This window comes from Mirounga angustirostris, unplaced genomic scaffold, assembly GCF_029215605.1.
Source record: "Mirounga angustirostris isolate CCGP_5_RB_7025 unplaced genomic scaffold, mMirAng1.0.hap1 SCAF_3, whole genome shotgun sequence".
Classification (NCBI taxonomy): Eukaryota; Metazoa; Chordata; class Mammalia; order Carnivora; family Phocidae; genus Mirounga; species Mirounga angustirostris.
Genome location: NW_026991711.1, coordinates 184,994,106 through 185,017,617, shown reverse-complemented (window position 1 = coordinate 185,017,617; position 23,512 = coordinate 184,994,106). Strand labels below are relative to the sequence as shown.

The 23,512-nt window shown below is 37.9% G+C and overlaps 1 pseudogene; it reads left to right on the top strand.

The window, feature by feature from the left end:
• LOC123838467 (proteasome subunit beta type-4-like) overlaps positions 1–21,408 on the top strand; it is a 64,895-nt pseudogene extending 43,487 nt beyond the window's left edge.
• The last annotated feature ends 2,104 nt before the right edge of the window (positions 21,409–23,512 follow it).

Genomic DNA, 23,512 nt, shown 5'->3' with positions numbered 1-23,512 from the left:
GAAATACATCAGCCACAGCTCTTAAAAGATTAATAAGCAAATCATTTGGAAAACTATTGAAACTTACATTGAAAGATAAGCAACATGAAAACAGGATTAACAAGTAGGAAAGAATACAAATACCTAAAATAAACACAGAAGTGATGTTAAAATTCATTGCTAATTAAGTAATACAGAATAAGATAATAAGGTATTATTTTCATCTATCAAATGAGTGGATATTTAATAAATGATCATTCTCAATGATGGTGAGGGTGCTGTAAATAGACATAGCTCTACTTTCTTGGTTAGAATGTAAGCCAGTGTTAATTCTAGAGAGAGTGGCTATATTAATATGGACATTGCCTGGCTCATTATAAGAAATCAGCATAGGGGCGCCTGGGTGGCTCAGTCGGTTAAGCTTCTGCCTTTGGCTCAGGTCATGATCCCAGGGTCCTGAGATCAAGCCCGCATCCAGCTTCATGTTCAGCCAGGAATGTGCTTCCCCCTCTGCCCCTCCCTGAGCTCGTGTGTGCTCTCTCTCTCAAATAAATAAATAAAATCTTAAAAAAAAAAAAAAAAAAGTAGGGTTGCCTGGGTGGCTCAGTTGGTTAAGCGTCTGCCTTCAGCTCAGGTCATGTTCCCGGGGTCCTGGAATCAAGTCCCGCATCGGGCTCCTTGCTCAGCCAGGACCCTGCTTCTCCCTCTGCTTGTTGCTTCCCCTGCTTGTGCGCTCTCTCTCTCTCTCTCTGACAAATAAATAAAACTCTTAAAAAAAAGTGGGGGGGGAGATCAGTATATAACCCTAACAACTTAACTTGACAGACACTACAGACACTTAACACTTACTGGGACCTAATCATGACAACGTGAAAAAGTCCTAGGTGATAGAGTGCAAATGGAATGTTTATTGTATGATAGCAGAAAATTATCTTAAAAAGATCTGACTCAGCTGGACAGAGCTCCTTTTTGCCTGAAGGTTGGACATGAAGGTTGGAGCTACACAGACATTATGAATCCTGAGTGACCTTGCAGATGGAAACCATCTCTGATCATACAGAGGAGACAAAGAGATGCCCCCAACCCTGATGAAAATGTTATGCTGCATTCCAGTCCAGTACTGCCTTCCTGTGGATTTCTTTGACAGGAGAGACTAAACTCTCATGAGTTTAAGCCGTATTGTGTCTGCTAATATTCACAGCTGAAAGCAATTCTTAACTTACAGAGCCAGCAATTTTATTTCTAGGAAATTATCATGTAAATACATTTCCACATGTGTGCAAGAATATAAATTATATTATCATTTATAAATAGGCAAAGTTTTTTTTCAAGATACCTAAGTATATACCAGTAGAGGACTGTTTAAATAAGTAATAGTAAATATTCATGTGATATACTAGCAATTAATAAGTATGACCTCCTTTTTATGACTGATAGGGAATAATCTGTGATATATTACTTAATAAAGAAGATAAAATATAGAGCTATGTGTATAGGAGACTGCCATTTTTGGTGTATACATTTAAACAAAAGCATAAATGCACATACACGTAAATGCAAATGCACATACATGCAAATATATGTATGCTCCCAGCAACCCACCCTACACAGATATACTGGCTAAATGTCACATACAAATACACACACACACATACTTTTGTATATGCTTGGAAAATTTGTGAAAGGATCCTCAAGAGACAGTCAACAATGGCAGTAAGAGGGGGTTTCTTGGAAGGTAAGTTTTCATTATTATGAAAATTTTAGAGTTGATGATTGCGAGGGTTTGAAGGGAATCAAAAGCCATCATAATGCCAAGAAAAAACTCACCAGTGACTTCTCCTTTTGTAAAACAGGTACCTTCTCACCATTACCTCTTGATTAAAATAATTGGTCTTCCTGTTCATTGAATTAATACCTTTATCAGCCTCTTGCCCATTATAGGGCATTTCCAAAACGCTAAGTACAAAACAAATCAACTGAAAAGTAAAATTGAAGGCTTGTCAATGATGCAAGTCTTCCTGAATCAACGCACATGATAGTGAAGCTGTTCAAATCAGCAACAATGTCATGAACAGTTAGTGGTTTGACCAACAACAATTGGAGAAAAGAAAGTGGACACAGGCAACAGAACTATCAGTCCTTAAAAGTAAAACAATTTAAATATCAAAAGACAAAAATCAGTCTTATATTAATAAAACCTACTCATGTAATGTTTTAATTTAGGGAGTAAAATGTAAAGAAGATGTCCTGTTATGTTTATATACAATTTTGAAGTAAAAATATCCAAAAAGAAAAAAAAAAGAACACATGATTCATTTGAAAAATTGATACATTATTATGACTATATTATATTTTTTGGTGAAACGCAAGATATAATTTGTATATATTGTATTGTATATATAACTTGTATATATATATATATATAGTATATATAACTCGTATATATTGTATTCAAACCAAGTCACAATCATCCTTTTTCCTTATGTATCATAGGATTGCCAAATGAAAGGCAGTATGCTCAGTTAAATTTTATTTTTATAGAAATAACAAAAAACATTGAGTATCTGTATGTCTCATATGTATGTCTTATGCAATGTTTACATGGGACATACTGATATTAAAAATATTATCTCTTGTTATCTGACATTTGAATTTAGTTTGGTGTCATGTATTTATGTTTGCTAAATCTGGGAGCCTCAATGCAATGAAATCCTAGTTCCCATTTTAATTGGATTTTGTTTATATCATTTTTCTAGTACAAATTATTTCAGGAAAATATGAACTTTCTAAATTGTATTTAAAGGCTGGAAGGAAATATCATTATATATTTTTTTTACTTTCCAGCATTTTCCAAAGTTTCTGCAAAGAAGAAGTATTACACTTGGATTCAGAAAAATAGTACTTCAAAGCAAAATAACCAAACAGCATGCTAGACTAGTCGGTAACACCTGGAGTCTAAAAGGAATTGTTCTAATTATAAAGGCAACGTGTTTTTTTTAAAAAGTCAAGGATTGGAGGATGGGGCAAATAGCAAATATATTTTTTCTTTCATTTTATTGCATTTTTGTTATGGTTTCATAACTCATAAATGGTGAGTGTTTTGGTCTGAATTCTCTATAAGCTTATAAAATGTATTTGTGCTTTCACACCCTGATAAAGTGAGAAACAGAACTGAACAGATTGATAAAAAGTCACATTGTGGATGACTCCAAACATTTCATCAGAAGTATCATTTGTATAGACCAGTATATTTTATATACATGAGAATGAATAAAAACATAGGAAGGAAAACAACGTTAAATAAAGAGTAGGTATTTGCTGGTATCTTCTGCTATCAGGGAGCACTTGCAAATTTATTTTAATGCGAACCATTCTGAAACAACCCAGGGCTTCCTTGAGTGGCTGCAATTGTGTTTCTAACAGAAAAGATTATCAAGCCATGTTGGCTGAATTCTTAAGGAATGAATAAATGAATGAACAAATTTCATAAAAATCGGTGTGTGCCTGTTCCAGTGTTTAGATCTGAGTGCCAGTCAGTAGCCACTTCACATTTTATATGAGTTACGAGCTCTCAGATCAGCACAATTACTAAAAGTTCAGCCTATTTTCAGAAACAAATTGATAAGACATACCATTAGGGATGCTTCTTTCTTATATTTCCCAGATGGAATTGAATATTGAACAACAGTGTCTCAATTACATTCATGTGAATATAATGAAATAGCTTTGGAAACTCTCCAAGCTGTTCATGTCACAATATCTAAAAATCTACTTGAAGGTTTCCTTTAAATCAATCATTATCGTGATGGTGTCCCTCCTATCACATACTACTAGATCTACTAAGTTACTCATTATCTAGATCTACTAAGTATGGTATGTGTCACATTAAGGATCTTATAGACAAATAGGTTCATTTTTGTCAACTTCCTTGGTTTGCATTTTCCCCGCTAGGATAATTTTATTCTGTTATCATCATCAATAATTGTGTTGATGTCCATGGCTGATAGAACACAGCTGGTACTGAAGAGATTTGCATAACTGAAGTGGAAAATACTGTACTTGATGATGTGAGTGCAAACTCAAGAATGATTTTTTTTTTCTGAACTCATTTTATTTTTACCAACTTTCCACGATGGAATATTGCATTTATCTTATACTCCCTCCCTTTAAGGCTGATTCTAGTAATTTGAGCTACGAGATCCAGTTCTTGTTACATTTTAGCAAGAGACCATTATATCAGAAATCAACTAGAAGAAAATGTAAACGTATCTTCCTGCCTCATAATTGGCAATTCTCCTGTTTAGGTAGTGATAAATTGAATGCAAAATGCGAAAGGCTTTGTTGATCTTTCTTCGAGGCTTTATTAAATCATTTTTATATTGAATTTTGGTTTTGCTGTTAAGATGTCGTAAGGAAGGAATAACCTGCAATGAAGTTCTAATAGTAATGTTTTTGTTTTTGTTTTTTCTGTTTTGCTGAATACTTCATATAGTCCCTTCAAAATATAACATTTGAAGGATAGAATTTTGAAGAGATTTGTTGCTTCTACCAACACTGGTAAGTTTCCCTGAGTTTTCAAGCCTTATCTAAGGAAAGAAATCCACAAAATCATCAATAACCTGGGCTTTCCAAAACACCCTGTTTTGGTCTCAGACTTTCTATCCCAAGCATCACTGCCAGCAGATGCTTCTTCTTTGGAAAGCCTTGGGGGTTCAGTCTATGCCAAGCTATGCAGTAGGAGTGGTCTCTGTGGCAGGAGCTCACGAGTTGGAGTATGTCCCTCCAACAGGATGTCTCTGACCTGATCCAAAATGAAAAACATGCCCAGACATTCCTGTGCAAGAACAGGTTAATTATGAAGGATGTGAACAATAGCTTGCTTCTAAGTATGCATATTGAATCCATGAAATACATGCAAAAGCGTGTCCTTAAAAACACTGAACATAAGGCTCCAAAGCGGATTTGTTGGTACGTAGACAAGGGAGCATGTGGGGAGGTGATATTTGGGCTTCTGTCCTCCATACTCTTCACATGGATTACATTTTCCTTACTGACCCAAATTTGCATCTAAACTTAGTATTTATTTTTGACCATGCCTACAGTCTGTGATCAAGGCTGATATCATCTCAGCTCTATTTTTTTTTCCTATGTGCACTGAACTAGTTTCGTGGTGAGATTTATCACCTTCTTGCTTGGGAATTGATGATGTGTGAAGGACTTAATAGTCAAACAGTATCCCATCCTCCCAAGGATACTATGTAGAAATAAAAGCTGTTTTATTTCAGAAATCTGTTTTACCATGTGAAATGACTGTGCCTAGGGTGTTTTTTCTGTCACTTTAATTTATCACATAAATTAGTTTTTCAGACACTTTAAGTTGGCACAAAAATAGAGCTATCTCATCATGAAGGCGAGCTGACTTTTAGATGACCCTGGGATGAAAAGAATTGCCAATTGAGTCCAGGGACAGCAGCTCCATGAGAGTCACAATCAGACTGGTATTTAAAGATTCATTGAAAAGGACGCAAGAAGGTGCAAAATAGAAAATAAAATGATGGTGAATACATGTGATAGTCTGCAAAAAAATGTGATATATTTTCACAAAGTAGAAAATGTGTTATCAGATGGATAATAAATAAGTCTTCTCACTTTTTCTGGTTGAAATGGCATCTATTAAGATCACCTGCTCTATCCTTCTTAACTTCCTATTAAAACAAAAAAAATCAGGACCTTTCAACACTAAGAACTAGGACTGAGAGTTATTCAGTTTTCAAATCTGCAGGACATCTATAATAGTCACAAAACCTATGGTCTGGCAAGTGGCATTGAACTGAGGCATGCCGTGGGCGATCCCAGTGTGGTAAGCCTCCAGACAAGGAGCAGAACTTTCTTCTAGGAAGGAGAAAAGGATCCTGTGCCCTGCCTGCAGATGTAAAAAATACCTCCTCTGCTGTTCAGTCTTTTCTATTTGAAGGACATGAAGCTGATCCCACTTTTACTTCATGACCACCATCCTCAGGGAGGCCTCCCTGAAGCCTTGCCACATTACGACATTTTCTCAGCCATGTATTGTCCTGTTGTCTCACTAAGCTGTTCCACACATTCTCTTCTATTTTCAATCCCCAATATCCTTCCTTTCATTCTCAGATGATGACCCTCCCTCTTTAACAGAGAAACAGCAAAAAGTGGTGTGGTGTGGGGCTCCCACCACAAAACTCACCGATCTACCCACGGGTGTGTCCATCTTCTCTTCTTTCCCTTACAGTGGATGAACCACTCATCATTCTAAACTGGGTTCCAGACTCTCTCGAAGACCTGCTTCTGCAATTAGCCTCTTCCCACCTTCCTGTCAAATTTCTCTCCACATCATCGCTCTTATCTACATCAGTACACACTGTAGAAATTCCCTTGGTAAACACACACACACACACACGCACACGTGAGTATACACACACACTTCCCTTGATCTCACACTTCTTCTCCAGCCAGTATCACCTTTCTGCGTCCTGATTTCAACAATGAATCTTTGAATATAACTGTTTACAATCTCTATTCCCATATCTCCTTTCATTCCCTCTTGACTGCACTCCAGTTAGCCTTTGGTTCTAACCACGCCAATGAAACTCAGGTTGCTAAGGTCACCAGCACGTCCATGTTACTGAAGCCCATGATCAACTCTATTTACATCATCCAAGTCTCAATTAGTATGCACATGATGAAAAAGCCTCAAAATATGTTAAAATTTACAAATATGCAGATACATAAAATTGGACGGAACTAAAAAGAGAAATAGACAAATTCACAGTCTTACTGGGAGGTTTTAGCACACCTCTCTCAGGAACTGGGGATTCAAGTAACAACAGAAAAAGCAAAAAGTGGCACAAAAAATTTGAACATTTCCATTAATATATGAAATTGAATTGAATTGAAATTGTATAGCATGGAATATACATTATTTTCAAGTACAGAAGGAACATTTACCAAAATCATGCATATGAAGCTCAATAAAGAAAATCTTAATTTCTTTTTTTTAAAAGATTTCATTTTATTTACCTGAGAGAGAGAGAGTAAGGGAGAGCACAAGAGGGGGTAGGGTCAGAGGGAGAAGCAGACTCCCCTGCTGAGCAGGGAGCCCGATGCCAGACTCGATCCTGGGACTCCAGGATCATGACCTGAGCTGAAGGCAGTCACTTAACCAACTGAGCCACCCAGGCACCCGAAAATCTTAATTTCTTAAATTTGGAAGAATTATAACAATTCAAAATATGTGTTCATACATAGAAAAGCGAGTTTAGACACTAAAAAATATCTATTAGACAATCCTGCATTGTAAGAAGCAATTAAATGGAAATTAGAAAATATTTAACATTAATAATTATAAAAAACATACATATTAAATATGCAGGATGCATCCAAACAATGCTTAAAAGAAAATGCCTCAGGCACATAATTACAATAGTATGAGGCCAAAAAATCAAGGATCTAGGTACCTATCTCAAGAATTTAGGAAAAGAACAACAATTAACCCAAAGATGTAGATAGAAGGAAAAAATCAAAACTGGAGCAGAAACCAGTGAAGTGAAAAAGAAATACACAATGGAGAAAAACAACAAATATAAACAAATATTATATTTTAGAAACACTAACAAATTTCCTAAGTCTCTGGAAAGTCTAATTTAGAAGGAGAGGAGAGATGACAGAGTAGAAAAGGGAGAGGACAGAGGAGAGGGGAGAGGAGGCGAGGAGGGAGAGAGGTGGCAAAATGGGGAGAATTGGCTCAGATTGCCAACATTGGAGATAAAAAGAGTGATATATCTACCTATATATGGGTATAAGTGGTATAAAACATTTGAGAGTAATATGAACAACTACATGTCAATACATTTCATAATTTAGATAAAATATTTAAATTCCCAGAAAAAGATAGCAGCAATACTGATCTAAAATAAATACATAGGAACATGAATAAACCTTTATATATAACAGAAATTAATTCTGAAATTCAAATCATCCCACAAGAACTGAGTAAACTGAATCCAGCAGAGTATAAAAAGAATAATATATCATAACAAAGTGAGATTTAGTCATAAAATGCAAAACTGCCTTAACATTTTAAAATGTAATGTTATTCTTCACATTAAGTCAATAAAAAAAAAAAAAAAAGCCTTGCAACTGTCTGAAAAGGTATAGAAAAAGCTCTTAACTCATCAGAACAGCTCTTAACATACTAGGAATAAGAGATAATTCTCTAATCTCATAAATAATATCTAAGAAATTTTATAGCAAAAATTATACTTAATGGTGATGTATTTAAAGTTTTCCAATGAGACTGAAAATATTGCATTATCATCACTTGTATTTGACATCATACCAAAGGTCCTTGCAGTGGTATAAGACCAGAAAAAGAAATAAGATACATGATAATTGGAAAGAAAGAAATAATTTGAAGATCAGTAGTTGAGTCCCTAGAAAATCCAAAGATTAATCTATTAAAATTCATATGTAAATTTAGCAAAGCCTCTGAATCTATTATGAATATGGAAAAATCAGTTGTATTCCTATATAACAGAAAAAAGAACCAATAAAATATTCCAAACATTACCTTCTAAATAGCATCAAAAAGAAATATCAAATATCAGTATCAAACACCTAATGAAAGAGTTCACTTTGTTCACCTTGTAGATACTGGGAAGACTGTCCCAATTTAACAATAAGAAAAAAATAAACTACAAAGTCATAACTCTTTTTGTTTCAAGTCATTGGAGAGTTGAGGTCACAGAGCAACAGAGTAGCATGAATTCCAGTGAGTCACAGGCTTCCCCTCAGGAAAGGGGATGTGTGACTGGCTCACCTATGGCGGGCATGGGAGGATGAGAATTGGCCATCATATAGGAGGTAGGTAAAAGGAAATCAGCTAACCCACTGTTGCTATGGAGAAGTTAGAAGGAAAAAAATCCTACACTTTGGGGTGAAGGGTAAGAAAAGATCCTGGGCCAAGTGTCCTATCCAATATCATTAGTGATTTCCTGCTGCTGGGGAAGAGGCAGGAGAATCTCCTGCATAGGAAATGCCACAGATAGAGATCAGAGCATGACTGACATGATGAGGGGGACAGGAGAGTTTAGGCTGCCTCACCTGCAGAGCTCAGGCACATGGGATCAACCTAAGTTTGAGGATAAAGCAGGACAGCAGAGAATAGACCCATGCTTCCCACCACCAGCCTAGTGAGCACTGAAGGGCAAGAACATGGGCACAGATTCTCTCTGAGATGTAGTAATTCAGTAAGCGGACGTTACAAACACTTAGGAAAACTTTCTGGCACCTCAGCCCCCAGCCTAAGCACAAAATGATTCTAGAGGAAACTGATACTTGTGTATGTTGAAAATTACTGGAGTGGGCGCCTGGGTGGCTCAGTTGGTTAAGCGACTGCCTTCGGCTCAGGTCATGATCCTGGAGTCCTGGGATCGAGTCCCATGTAAGGCTCCTTGCTCAGCAGGGGGTCTGCTTCTCCCTCTGACCCTCCCCCCTCTCGTGTGCTCTCTCTCTCTCATTCTCTCTCTCTCAAATAAATAAATAAAATCTTTAAAAAAAAAAAAAGAAAATTACTGGAGCAACAACAAACCCCAAACTCAGCACAACTCTTGACTCCTCAACACCCCACACAAACAGACTGACAGAAGAACAGAAAAGCTCTTTTCTAAGTGTAAATACTATTTACCTCGGTCCTTCCCATTCCACACACAATATCTAGGATTCTGTAAAAGCTTATGACATATACAAAAAGAAAAAAAATCTGTCAAGATACATTACCTTCAACTAAACCAAACTTGGAGACCACCCAGATGTTGGAATTATTGGAGAGGGAATTTAAAGCACCTATGATTACTATGTTAACCATCTAGTGGAAAAAGCAGGTATTGTGCTTACAGTTTGGGAATTTCAGCAAAGGGATAGAAACAATAAGATTGAGTGGGGAAAAATAAAGAATTCTTTCAATGGCTCATCAAAAGATTTGACAAAGCCAAGGAAAGAATCAGTGAACTTGAAGATGGGTTAATAGAAATTACTCAAATTAAAGCACACATGCCCACAAGGTACTTACAAAGAAAAGAGCATCTAAAGGCTGTAGAACAATGATACATGGTCTAACATACATGTAATTGGTGCCCTAGAAGCGGAATAGAAAGAATAAAGCAGTAGGAAGAAGACAATCAGCAGAGAAGATCAATGGTCTCTGGGATCAATGGTCTTTGTTTCAAGGACAAGTTTGTTGGAAGAATGTCAGGACCACAGTCCAGAGTGGGCGATCTCACTGAGCTGGAGTTTAGGGCTACACTTCACAGGGCAAAACCGTGGAGAGTAGCGAGCAGCACATAGAGAAAGCCTAGGAGAGCTGCAGAGGGGTGCCCTGGAGTCTGACTGATGTGCATGAGTTAAGCAAAGCTGGAAAAAGAATCACCATACATTTCCAGGATTTCTTCTGTTACTTTCTTACTGTTCTTGCAGCCCCTGAACTTTGTTCCCTAATTTCTAAGCCCAGTGCCTGAGAAGTGCCTGAGCTCTATTCTGTTTACTCCCCAGTGTCCCCACCTTAGGGGAGGCCATTTAATTGTGGATCTCTTCCTCTGGCTTTCCTGTCTTTCAAGGTTAGCAATCCCTCTGGTTTCTGCCTTCCTGTGGTCACTCTCCAGTACCTTTGAATAGTTGCTTCTTACATTTTGTCTAAAGTTTATCATTTTTGTCAGTAGAAGGGTTAGTTTGACACGTTACTCAGCTGCTATGGATTCCCTAAGTCCCTGCACTATATAGGCTTAAAACACTGACTGAATGTTTTCTGCCATTAGACCGTCATTGCCAAGTTATTTACTGTCAAGTGATTCAATCAAGTTGGTCCCCAACTGCACATCCATTGTTGTCATTCCTTTGTTTTTAGGCAGCTTTAAAGAAACAACTGGGGGAAAGTCAAGGACTGCTTCTAATTTAAAAGTCATTAAGCCAACACCAGAACATTGTTGAGGCTCCTAGAGTTTTCCTACTGTGTAAACCCTGAACTGAAATCTGACTGTATTCCTTGTTGGCAAGAGCTGAAGTTTTTACGTCTTTGGGAAAACTGGGGAGAATTTTCTTGCAAGTCAATACTTCCAGCAAGTGTGTTTCCTCTGCTTTGGAAAGTTCCTATGTGAAAAATAAGACCTATCTACCCTATCCATTTCCATTCCCACAAAAATACCTTGACTAACCTCAGTACCCTTTCATACATACAAAAATAATGGATAAAAGTTGATGAGAAATTCATTTATTTATTTTACATGCATTAAGTACCTGATCTGCATCAAGAATCACAGTGAAACAGTGTATCAAGGTCCTTCTTTTTTTATTTTATTTTATTTTATTTTATTTTATTTTATTTTATTTTATTTTATTTTATTTTATTTTATTTTATTTTATTTGACAGAGAGAGAGAGTACAAGCAGGGGGAGCGGCAGGCAGAGGGAGGGGGAGAAGCAGGCTCCCTGGCTTGACCCCAGGACCCTGGGATCATGACCTGAGCCAAAGGCAGATGCTTAATCGTCTGAGCCACCCAGATGCCCCATCAAGGTCCTTCTTGATTGAGAATGTCATTTTAGATATCAAGGATTTCAGCACGGTAAATGTCTATACAGCTATCATGAACCTTTGTATCAAAACACTAAAAAAAGAGATCCTTTTATAGATACAGAAATTCTTCATGAGATCTACAAAAATAAATTTGTTGAGAGTTGCGGAAGGCTAGATTTTCACTGAGCTAAGAATAACCATGTAATAAAATGGAGGCCAGCTTGGGGAATAAAGCAGAGTGAACAGCTTGGATGAGTAATGCACCTTTCCAAAATGCCCAACGTCCTTCCACTGACTTCATTGTACAGGAATGCAGCTTGGCAGCAAAACTGAAAAATAATGTGAACTCTTGGCATCTCCTCTACACTGCATGCTGGTGTAAAAGGCAAATAACATCAAAATAGAGGTTCAAAAAATGAAAATGTTGAATGAGGTTCATGTCCTCAGAACATTACCATATGTTTTTAGGTCCTACCAAGAAAAACATTTCCTATCCATCACATTTTCATAATTGCTCATTGGAAAGACTGACACTCTGTTCTAAACAGAGCTTTAATGGCATAAAAAAAGATAATTGGGATAATTCGTGGAAGAAAGCCCACAGAGGTAAATGAGATATGCACATTACTAAGAAAGATTTTAAACATTTTGGAAGGTGACTAAATTATTTTGTGTTTTCGTGCTCATATAAATATCTCTAGTTAGATTGAAATAGTAAATGATACTACACAAAAACTGTTTAAGTGCAGGTCCACTCATTCTAAAATAAACGAAACAAATAAATGAAAAAACTCTGTTGTTTTTATTAAACTCTTATTGTGGGATGTCTTCTTGAGAGCTATTAATAAATTTCTGGAACAAGTGCTAGAATAATACTTAAGATTCTGGTAGACAGACTGGTCAAGCCAATTAAACAGTACCCTTCACCAAGTAGGGACCTCACCAGCTAGGTCTTTACCGAAGCTCACTGTGTCTGACATGTTTGCCACCTACAACATTCTGTGGCCTCAGTCAATGGTCAAGGAATGGAAAGTATAAATGTGTGAAGGTATTTTCATGGCAGATCACATAAAAAGTATTGGAAAACTTTTTGCTCTGAAACTTTGAACTATTTATGATTTAACTGTATTTTAATCCACACAAAAAAAGAAAGAAATTTAAAAGCAAATTCCATCATAAGAGATCTCTCTAGTAGAAACACATTTATTCGTTCTTGTAACATATAGTTGTTGAGCACTGGTGTGCCAAGTTTTGAACCAAACACAGTCCCTGTCCTGAGTCTAAAATTTACATTCCAATTGTTATATTCATTTGGACTTCAAACTCCAACACACAGAGCATATACCGTAACCTACAGTTCCAAAGCTCAATGTTCTAGAGACAAGAGCTGAAAAACTGATGGACACTAGCATTAACATTTATTTTTTAAATACTTTGGGTAATTTTGTTTTAAAGATTCATTTATTTATCTGAGAGAGAGAGAAAAAGAGGGAGAGCAGAGGGAAGGGCAGGGGGAGAGGGAGAGAGAGAATCTCTAGCAGACTCCCTGCTGAGCGCAGAGCCCAACACATATTCTAGATCCCACAACCCAGAGATCACAAACCCAGCTGAAATCAAGAGTTGGGCACTCAACTGACTGAGCCACCCAGGCGCCCCTAAATACTTTGGGTAATTTTAAGATGAATTTGTACTTTAATCTTAATGAAGCCAATATTTCTCAGCACGTTTGATATGCAAATGATAACTGGCAATTCAATAAGGTTGACAATGGGATGAAAGCAGAAAAGAAAGAAGTTAATTTTTGCAGAAGAAAACCTCAGCAAAGTTTTCCCAAAGAGGATGAAAATGGAGTTGAGTCTTAAAATTTAAGTCAAGTCCAACATGTGAATAAATGGAGGAGACAGGAGTGTGATCACAGCTAGAATGAAAAGCATGTGGGAAGTGGAAGGTGGGAAACTTCTGGTAGTTGGGTTGCACAGGGTACAGGTACTTCAGCTACAAGTAAACCACAAAAAGCACAAAGTTCCACCCAGAGCTACCTGGTGCCAGAGAGCATATGGGCAAAAAATCTAAAGTCTTAACGAACAGAAACAAATGACATAATGTTGAGAGTTGGTAGATTGAAAAAATCAACAAATAAATGGATAAATACCAAAATGTTGAACCCAGGGTGTGGTGGGCAGAATAATGACTCCCAAAGAAAAGATATCCATGTCCAAATTTCTAGAACCTTAATTAAATACATTATCTTACCTGGCAAAAGAGACCTTACAGATCTGGTTAAATTAAGCCGTTTGGAACAAGGAGGTTAGCCTGAATTGTCCAGATGGCTCAAAAGCAGTCACAAGGATCCGTATAAAAGAAAGGGGGAGGCGAGAGAGTGGGTCTCAGAGTGTAGCAACTTGAGAATGCCATTAGCCGCTATTGCTTCCTGTGAAGGTGGAGGAAGGGGTCAGTACCCAGGAACTCAGGAGGCCTGAGAAGCTATAAAAGCCAAGGGAACAGATTCTGCCCTAGGATTCTTCCTACGGAACATGGCCCTCCCTACCAATATTGTGATTTCGGCCCAGTGTGACTGACCTATCTCAGACTTCCAACCTTCAGAACTGTAAGATAACAAATCTCTGTCCTTGTCCACCACTGAATTTGTGGTGATTTGTTACAACAGCAATAGAAAACAAATCACACTCTCTACAGAGCAAGGAGCAAAAAAAAAAAAAAAAAAGCAGTGAGAATAATTGATAGTTTCATTCAATTTTGATTTTTCAGGAGCATTTTAAAAAATCACGTAGTGGACTTGAGACCAGTCTTTTATTCCTTACATTTCCCAGTGATTAAACGGTCACGTGATCTTAATCTCTGAAAGACAAAATTACTGACATGAGTCTTGACTTCAATACTAGAAAGAACAAAAAACTTTGAATCTTGGTGGTTGATTTTTTTTTTCCCCCATTCGGTTATAGTTTTAAGTTTCTCCAAGCACACTGGCACTGTGAAATCCCTGTGGCTGGTTTAAATGAAGTATGAAATAACACTGTGGGGTCAGTCAGCTGCACTCACTGGGCAAGGGAAGGCTACTCTACTTTGAAACGCTCTTTGCAACGGTGCCTAATGAAAACACCAACCTGACAATGCAGCTGTTGTTTCCAGTTGAAATAAGGCAAATTTGAGGTATGATATGTGAATATAATGTATGTCATGTATTCTCAACCTCTTCCAAATTAGAACTAATAGTTGAATTTTTGACTAGGATTCAATTGACCCGTGATGGTAGCAACAGGATTTTAGAGAAATTCTTTACCTTTATAAAGCATCTGAAACAGAAGAGGAATCAAAGGACAATTTATTCAGCACAAAATGCAGCAAGGAGGTGTTTTTACTGGTGGACTGGTCTGATTCTCTCCCAAACATTTTTTTTTTTTTTACTGAACCTCAATTTTGTATATGTGATTCAGGAGAATGTGGCCCATCCCAGCTGCAGGGGAAGTCTCTGATTAGTTTACACCAACCCCAGAATTATTCCGAGTCACTATTTTTGGTCCAGGAATATGCACATAACCTAAGTTAGCCATTGTATTCCACTCACTCCTATTTCTAGGGAAGGTATATTGTAACAGCTTTAAACAAAGCTAAAGTGACAGCATAGCTGCGAGACAAGCACACAAACAAACAAAAACTTGGGGCCCACTCTACCTCTGGATTTTTTATTATGTGTGAAAATAATGTCATCATTTAGGCCATTTTGAGTCAAGGTTTCTTTTATTTACAGGTGCATTTGGGATGCTAATGATCTTAAATATTTATCTGTTTTCCTATAACACTGGCTCTCAGAGTATGTTAATTTGAGTTCCTAAGAGTTACGGTAAAGACTGTCACTAAACTTTGGTGTTGGGCAAAAATAGTTATAGTCTCCTTGTCCATGCATCTCAAGAATCACTAGCATAGCTGTCATCCTCATAAAACCAGTGCCTTTTCTTGACCCAGTCTTGCCTGGTATGGTATGTAAAAACCTAGTCATGAGTCTCCAGAGTCTTGAAGAACTATGTGTATCTTTAATGCAGGTTCCTTAGGACGAATACAGTGGTTCACTCAGTCTATGTAATGGAAGGTTCCTGAAATCCCGTTTGATCATATATTCCTGTCCCTTAAATATCCTATTCATCGCAGGTGCTAAAAGCCTCCACCTATGTTCTCTGTGTGATTGGCTCTCCCATCCCCTTCCCTTCGACACACACACACACACCCACCCACCCACACACACACACACCCTTAGCCCACACACTCTCGGCTGACAACCTCAGAGCCTTCATAGCTTGTATGGTTGTCTGGTTCATGAAAGTCAGCCATCCTAGAATTTGCATTAAAATAAAAATACCCTCTTCCTTGCATCATACGTTTAAGCCTCCCTGGAGGGGAAACTCCTGCTATTTTTGCTGTCTGGGTCATTCCTTTGTGAATTGCTCCTCCTGCAGGTCCTCCTGTGGCTATTGCCCCCACCCTTGTGGAGACTACCCCTCTGCCAGGACCCTGAAGATACTGACTGCTTCTCCTGGTTGTGCCTATCAGAGTTCTTCCTAGAACCCCTGGGAGTGGTTAAATCAGGACTACAATGTAATCCCCTGTACCTGTAAGGACAGGTACTTTAGCTACAGATAAACCACAAAAAGCATAAAGTTCCACCCAGAGCTGCCTTCAGCAGGTTGAGAAAAAGGGCCATTCCTCACCAATGCAGGCTCTTAGCAAAAGTGGGCACAGGTCCTCCCTACTGATGTGTGTGAAATGTCAGGGACTAGATTAACTTGATAGCTTAGAAGCAATTATGTATATATAATTATAGCCTCCTGACCTCCTTATTCCAACCCCCCAAGACACGGCTTATTGAGAATATTTTAAAATATTTTAATAATCTGCCACACTTTTGATTCACCATGTGGTAGACAGAATAACCGACGGCCAAAGGTGCCCATATATTATTCCCTGAAACCTATGAATGTCACATTAAGTGGCAAAAGGGATTTTTCAGTTGTGATTAAGTCAATGAGCTTGAAATGAGAAGATTATTCTGGATTAAACCCAATGAAATCATAAGGATCTTATAAGTGAAAGAGGGAGGTAGGAGGGTCAGGGTCAGAGAAGGAAATGCAACAATGCAAGCAGAGTGAGTGACATGAGAAAAGTGTCAGGAGTCAGAGGATACAGGTGGTCTTCAGAAGATGATTAAGGCAAGGAAATGGATTCCACTCTAAAACCTCCAAAAGAAAGGCTGACTGGACCTTGATTTTAGCCTAGAGAGACCCATTTCGGACTTCTGACCTCCAGACTAATAAGGTAATGAGTATGTGTTGTTTTAAGTCACTAAATTTGGGGTTAAGTAGGAAATACAAGTAATACAAGTTTGAGGTCCACAAACTGTAGCTGTATTTGGGTTTGACTAAGCACACTAGATCTACATCTTTTTTTTTTTTTTTTTTTTTTTGCTCCTCAGCCCTGGAATTCTCACGAAGAACAGAAATTCAGAGGAGTCTTCAGGATTTTCCTCCTCCAGATTTTGACCCAGGGGTGTGGACTACACCAAGCTGCTCTCTATTACCCCCTAGTGGACGCTGGCTCAATGACATCTCTATTCCTGGCCCTGAGGCTAAACCTAGGGATGCTTAGCAGAAAGTTTTTAAAGCTTTGTTGTACCTGAGAAACTTTTATAAATATGGATGCCCAGGTTGCACCCCATACCAATCAGCATACTTGGGGTGAAACCCAAGCATCAGTATGGTTTAAATCTCCTTAGGTGATTTCAGGATGTGGCCTAGTATGAGAATCATAAGGCCAAACAACTCATCCTCACTTGTTGAGAAGTAGGAATCCAGCTATACTTCAGCCTACTGTATAGAATAGTTTCAATGGCCCCAATTTTTTTCTCTGCCACAATGCACCTCAAATTTCCCCAATGTTTGGTAGCAAAAACCTGAACCCTAAATGCAGTGTGATATCATGGGTTGGACTGGATCCTGGTACAGAAAAAAGTCATTAGTGAGTGGAGGGGAGTGGGAGGGATGGGGTGGCTGGCTGTTGGACACTGGGGAGGGTATGTACTATGGTGAGCGCTCTGAACTGTGTAAGACTGATGAATCACAGACCTGTACCCCTGAAACAAATAATACATTATATGTTAATAAAAAAATTAAATTAAAAAAAATAATAAAACAAGAAAAAAGTCATTAGTGGAAAAACTGGTGAAATTCAAACAAAGTCTGGAGTTTATTTGATATTAATATATCAATAATAGTGATGCACCATAGTTATATAAGATTAGGGGGGACTGAGGGAAGGGTATGCAGAAATCTTTGAACTATCCTTATAACCTTTCTGTAAATCTAAAATTATTCCAAAGTAAAAAGGGCAACTGAAAACAAAGCCTGAACTAATTGTCTCAGAGAGGCAGCCAAGACCCATTTCAAAGCTTACTTGCTGGAATACACCAAAAGCTTTGAATGAATCTGGACCTGTCTGCCACCAAATGCCATTCCGTCTCACAAAAGGATTTTAATTCCTTAAGAAATTAAAAGCTCTAGATGTTGAGTTAACTAACAATTTAAATTTGCTTATTTTAACAAGAGCATCTCATATTAATTTAGCAAAGTCACATGATGCTGCTTAAATCAAACCATCTGCTTAGAATCTTTTGTAACAAACTGTGTATGCTCACAGCACTTGTAATTGTAGAATCTCTTTAGCATTGTGGTAATCCTTCAAGAGCACAGCAAGCTTAAGTCTGGCCCATCCTCATCTTTGCCATCATTCTGTCAAGAGTTAAACTGTCCTAGGTGGGGCATTCTTCTGCTCATTCCCCAAGTAGGCTTCTCCCTGGTTAGCTGTCTGAACTTGGTGTCACATTAAACAACAACAGCAACAAATAACCAAAACACAGAAACAGACTCATAAATAGAGAGAACAAACTGGTGGTTGCCAGAGGGGAGTGGCGGCGGCATAGGTGAAATAGATTAATGGGGATTCAGATGTACAAACTTCCAGTCAGAAAATAAGTAAGTCATGGAGATGAAAAGTACAGCATAGGGAATATAGCCAATAATGTAACATCTATGGTGACAGACAGTGACTACACTTATGCTGAGCATTGCATAATGTATAGAATTGTTGAATCAACATGTTATACACATGAAACTAAAACAACGTTATTTGTCAACTGTACTTCAATAATAAAAATAAATAGAAAAAAAAGGTAAAAGAAGGGGAAGAAAAGCAGTCTTAATCCAGAAGCCTTGAAAGTACAATGATCCATTGATAAGATGACAACAGGTTTCACCAACCACATCACAATGTGCAAGAGTTTCTTAAAGCTCCTCCGTGGACATCCCTGTCCCCAGGGTTTATTGTGCATGCATGTTAGTGCTCTCTCTGTCCACATGAGAGCCCACACTCTCACATAATGGTTTCACCCACTTTCTCTGGGAAAGGAGGCCTCACAACCATGCTAAACACACCAGCCCCTCACTATTGTGGAAAGAAGTCCCAAAGCCCCCTTATGATTTTCTCAGGAATATCAACCCTACTAGAATTCTAGCTACCTCATTACATTTCCATTGATGTTGGTTGGAATTTGGGATCACCTTATGATGGCAAATGTAGCACAAAGGAAGGTGTAAATAGAAACTTTGTTCTGGTGACAAGGTCCACAGAAAATATTTGATACCCTACAAGTTACTTTCAACAAAAACAATGCTAAACCAAATGGAATTAGATTTAACAAATAAAATAGAGGACTACAAGTTAAATTGGAATTTCAGACAAAAAAATAATACCGTTTTTAAAAACTAGGCAATACTCCAATATCCCTGATGAACATAGATGCAAAAGTTCTCAGTAATATACTAACAGGAGTACCTGGGTGGCTCGGCCAGTTAAGTGTCTGCCTTCTGCTCAGGTCATGATCCCGGGGTCCTGGGATTGAGCCCCACATTGGGCTTCCTGCTCAGTGGGAAGTCTGTTTCTCCCTCTGCTTCTGCCTCTGCCCCTGCCCATGCTCACTCTCTCTCTCTCAAATAAATAAATAAAATCTTTAAACCTGTTACAAACAAAAAGCAATATACCAACAAGCTGAATCCAATAATACATTTAAAAAATCATTCACCATGATCAAATGGGATTTATTCCTGATTTGCATGAGTGGTTCAATATTCACAAATCAATCAGTATAATATATCACATCAATAAGAGAAAGGATAAGAACCATATGACCATTTCAATAGACTCAGAAAGAGCATTTGACAAAGTACAACATCCACTCATGAAAAAAAAGACAAACCCTCAACAAAGAAGGTTTAGAGGCAATATACCTCAACATAATAAAGGCCATGTATAAAAAATCCACAGTGACCATCATCCTTAATGGGAAAAAAACAGAGCTTTTTCCCTAAGTTCAGGAACAAAATAAGGATGTCCATTTTCACCACTTTTAATCAACATAGTACTGGAAGTCCTAGCCACAGCAATCAGACAACAAAAATAAATAAAAGGCATCCAAATTGGTAAGAAAGAAGCAAACCTTTCACTATTTGCAGATGACATGATACTATGTATAGAAAATATATATAGATACTATATATAGAAAACCTGAAAGACTGCACCAAAAACTGCCAGAACAGATAAATCAATTCAGTAAAGTTGCAGGATACAAAATCAATATACAGAAATCTCTTGCATTTCTATATGCCAATAATGAAGAAGCAGAAAAAGAAATAAAGAAATTGATCACATTTAAATATGCACCAAAAATAATAAGATACCTAGGAATAAACCTAACCAAAGAGGTGAAAAGCCTGTACTCTGAAAACTATAAAATGCTGATGAAAGAAATGGAAGATGACACAAAGAAATGGAAAGACATTCCATTCCCACAGATTGAAAGAACAAATATTGTTAAAATATCTATACTATCCAGACTTTGGGCTGGGGGTCCGGGGTCCCGGGCAGTTTTACCACATCCCGCCTACTCCTGGTGCCTCCGAGGAGCCAGCGTCCGCGCCCTACGGGGGTCCGATTACGCACACGCAGAACCCCATGGTGACCGGGACCTCGGTCCTGGGTGTTAAGTTTGAGGGTGGAGTGGTGATTGCCGCAGACATGCTGGGCTCCTACGGCTCCTTGGCTCGTTTCCGCAACATCTCTCGCATTATGCGAGTCAACGACAGCACCATGCTGGGTGCTTCTGGAGACTACGCAGATTTCCAGTATTTGAAGCAAGTTCTCCCCCAGAGGAGCTGTTGGGAGATGGACACAGCTGTAGTCCTAGAGCTATTCATTCATGGCTGGCCAGGGCCATGTACAGCCACCGCTTCAAGATGAAACCCCTGTGGAACACCATGGTCATTGGAGGCTATGCTGATGGAGAGAGCTTCCTTGGTTATGTGGACATGCTTGGTGTCGCTTATGAAGCCCCTTCGCTGGCCACTGGTTATGGTGCATACTTGGCTCAGCTTCTGCTGCGAGAAGTTCTGGAGAAGCAGCCAGTCCTGAGTCAGACTGAGGCCCGAGAGCTAGTGGAACGCTGCATGCGAGTGCTGTATTATCGAGATGCCCATTCTTATAACCAGTTTCAAATCGCCACTGTCACCGAAAAAGGTGTTGAAATTGAGGGACCACTGTCTGCAGAGACTAACTGGGAGATTGCTCACATGATCAGTGGCTTTGAATGAAATACAGATGCATTATCCAGAACTGCAGTTGTACCCTTCTTCTAACTTTGAACTTGGCTGGTTCAAAGGTATACTTTTCTATTGTAAAATAAATCAATCCTTTGAAATGAAAAAAATAAATAAATAAATAAAGTAAAGTAAAATAAAATATCTATACTATCCAAAGAAATATATACATTTAATGCAATTCTTATCAAAATACCAACAGCATTCTTCACAGAACTAGAAAAAATAATCCTAAAATTTGTATGGAACCCCAAAAGACCCCAAATAAGCAAAGTAATCTTGAAAAAGAAAAAGCAAAGTTGGAGGCATCACAATTTTGAACTTAAGTATATTATAAACCTGTAGTAATCAAACCAGTATGGTACTGGCACAAAAAATAGACACATAGATCAATAGAATGGAATAAAAAACCCAGAAATAAACCCACAGCTATATGGTAAATTATTCTTTGACAAAGCAGGAAAGACTATCCAATGGGAAAAAGTCTCTTCAACAAATGGTGTTGGGAAAACAGGACAGCCACATGCAAAAGAAAGAAATTTGAACACTTTCTTACACCATACACAAAAATAAATTCTAAATGGATTAAAGAACTAAATGTGATACCTAAAACCACAAGAATCGGGGCACCTGGGTGACTCAGTCGTTAAGCATCTGCTTTTGGCTCAGGTCATGATCCCAGCGTCCTGGAATCGAGCCCTGCATCAGGTTCCCTGCTCCGCGGGAAGCCTGCTTCTCCCTCTCCCACTCCCCCTGCTTGTGTTCCCTCTCTCACTGTGTCTCTCTCTGTCAAATAAATAAATAAAATCTTCAAAAAAAAATTTTTTTTAAACCACAAGAATCCTTGAAGAAAACACTGGGAGTAACTTCTTTGACATTGGCCATAACAACTTCTTTCTAGTTATGTCTCCTGAGGCAAGGGAAACAAAAGCAAAAATAAACTATTGGGACTACATCAAAATAAAAAGCTTCTGCATAGCAAAAGAAACAATCAACAAAACTAAGGCAACTTACAAAATGGGAGAAAATATTTGCAAATGACATATTCAGTAAAGAGTATCCAAAATATATAAAAAATTTATACAACTAAATGCCTAAAAAACAAATAATCTGATTTAAAAAATGGGCAGAAGACATGAATAGACATTTCTCCAAAGAAGACATCCAGATGGCCAACCAACACATGAAAAGATGTTGATCATCACTTACCATCACGGAAATGCAAATCAAAACTATAATGAGATAGCAGCTCATATCTGTCAGAATGGCTAAAATCAACAACACAAGACACAAGCGTTGGTGAGGATGTGGAGAAAAAGGAACACTCACATGCTGTTGTAGGAATGCAAACTAGGGCAGCCATTGTGGAAAACAATATGGAGATTCCTCAAAAAGTTAAAAACAGAACTATCTATGATCCAGCAATCATCCTACTGGTTATTTACCCAAAGAATACAAGAACATTAATTAGAATGGATGTATGCACCCTTATGTTTATAGCAGCATTATTTACAAAAGCCAAATTATGGAAGCAGCCCAAGTGTCCATCAATTGATGAATTGATAAATAAGGTGTGGTATATATATATATATATATATATATATATATATATATATATATATATATATATAATGGAATATTACTCAGCCATATAAAAGAATGAACTCTTGCCACTCACAACAATGTGGATGGATCTAGAGAGTATTATGCTAAGTGAAATAAGTCAGTCAGAGAAAGACAAATACCATATGATTTCACTCATATGTGGAATTTAAGAAACAAAACAAATGAGCAAAGGGAAAAAAGAGAGAGTGAGAGAGAAATCAATAAACAGACTCTTAATTATAGAAAACAAACTGACAGTTACCAGAGGAGAGGTGGGGATGGGGGGGAAGGGTTAAATAGGTTTTGGAGATTAAGGAGTGCACTTGTCGTTATGAGCATTGGGTTATGTATGGAATTATTGAATCACTATATTGTACACCTGAAACTAGTAAAATCCTGTATGTTAAAAAAAAAAAGAACCAGGTTATACTGATACTTAAAAAATTGTTATTTACCTGAAATTCCAATTTAACTGGTCATCCTGTATCTTATCTGGCAATTAGAAGAGTAACTCATGTGATCCAAGGAATACCTTTCTGTGCAGGCCAGTACTCAGAATGGGCACAACTCTCTGTGGTCTGAAATGGTGTAGAAAGACGTCCTTTTTGAGAACT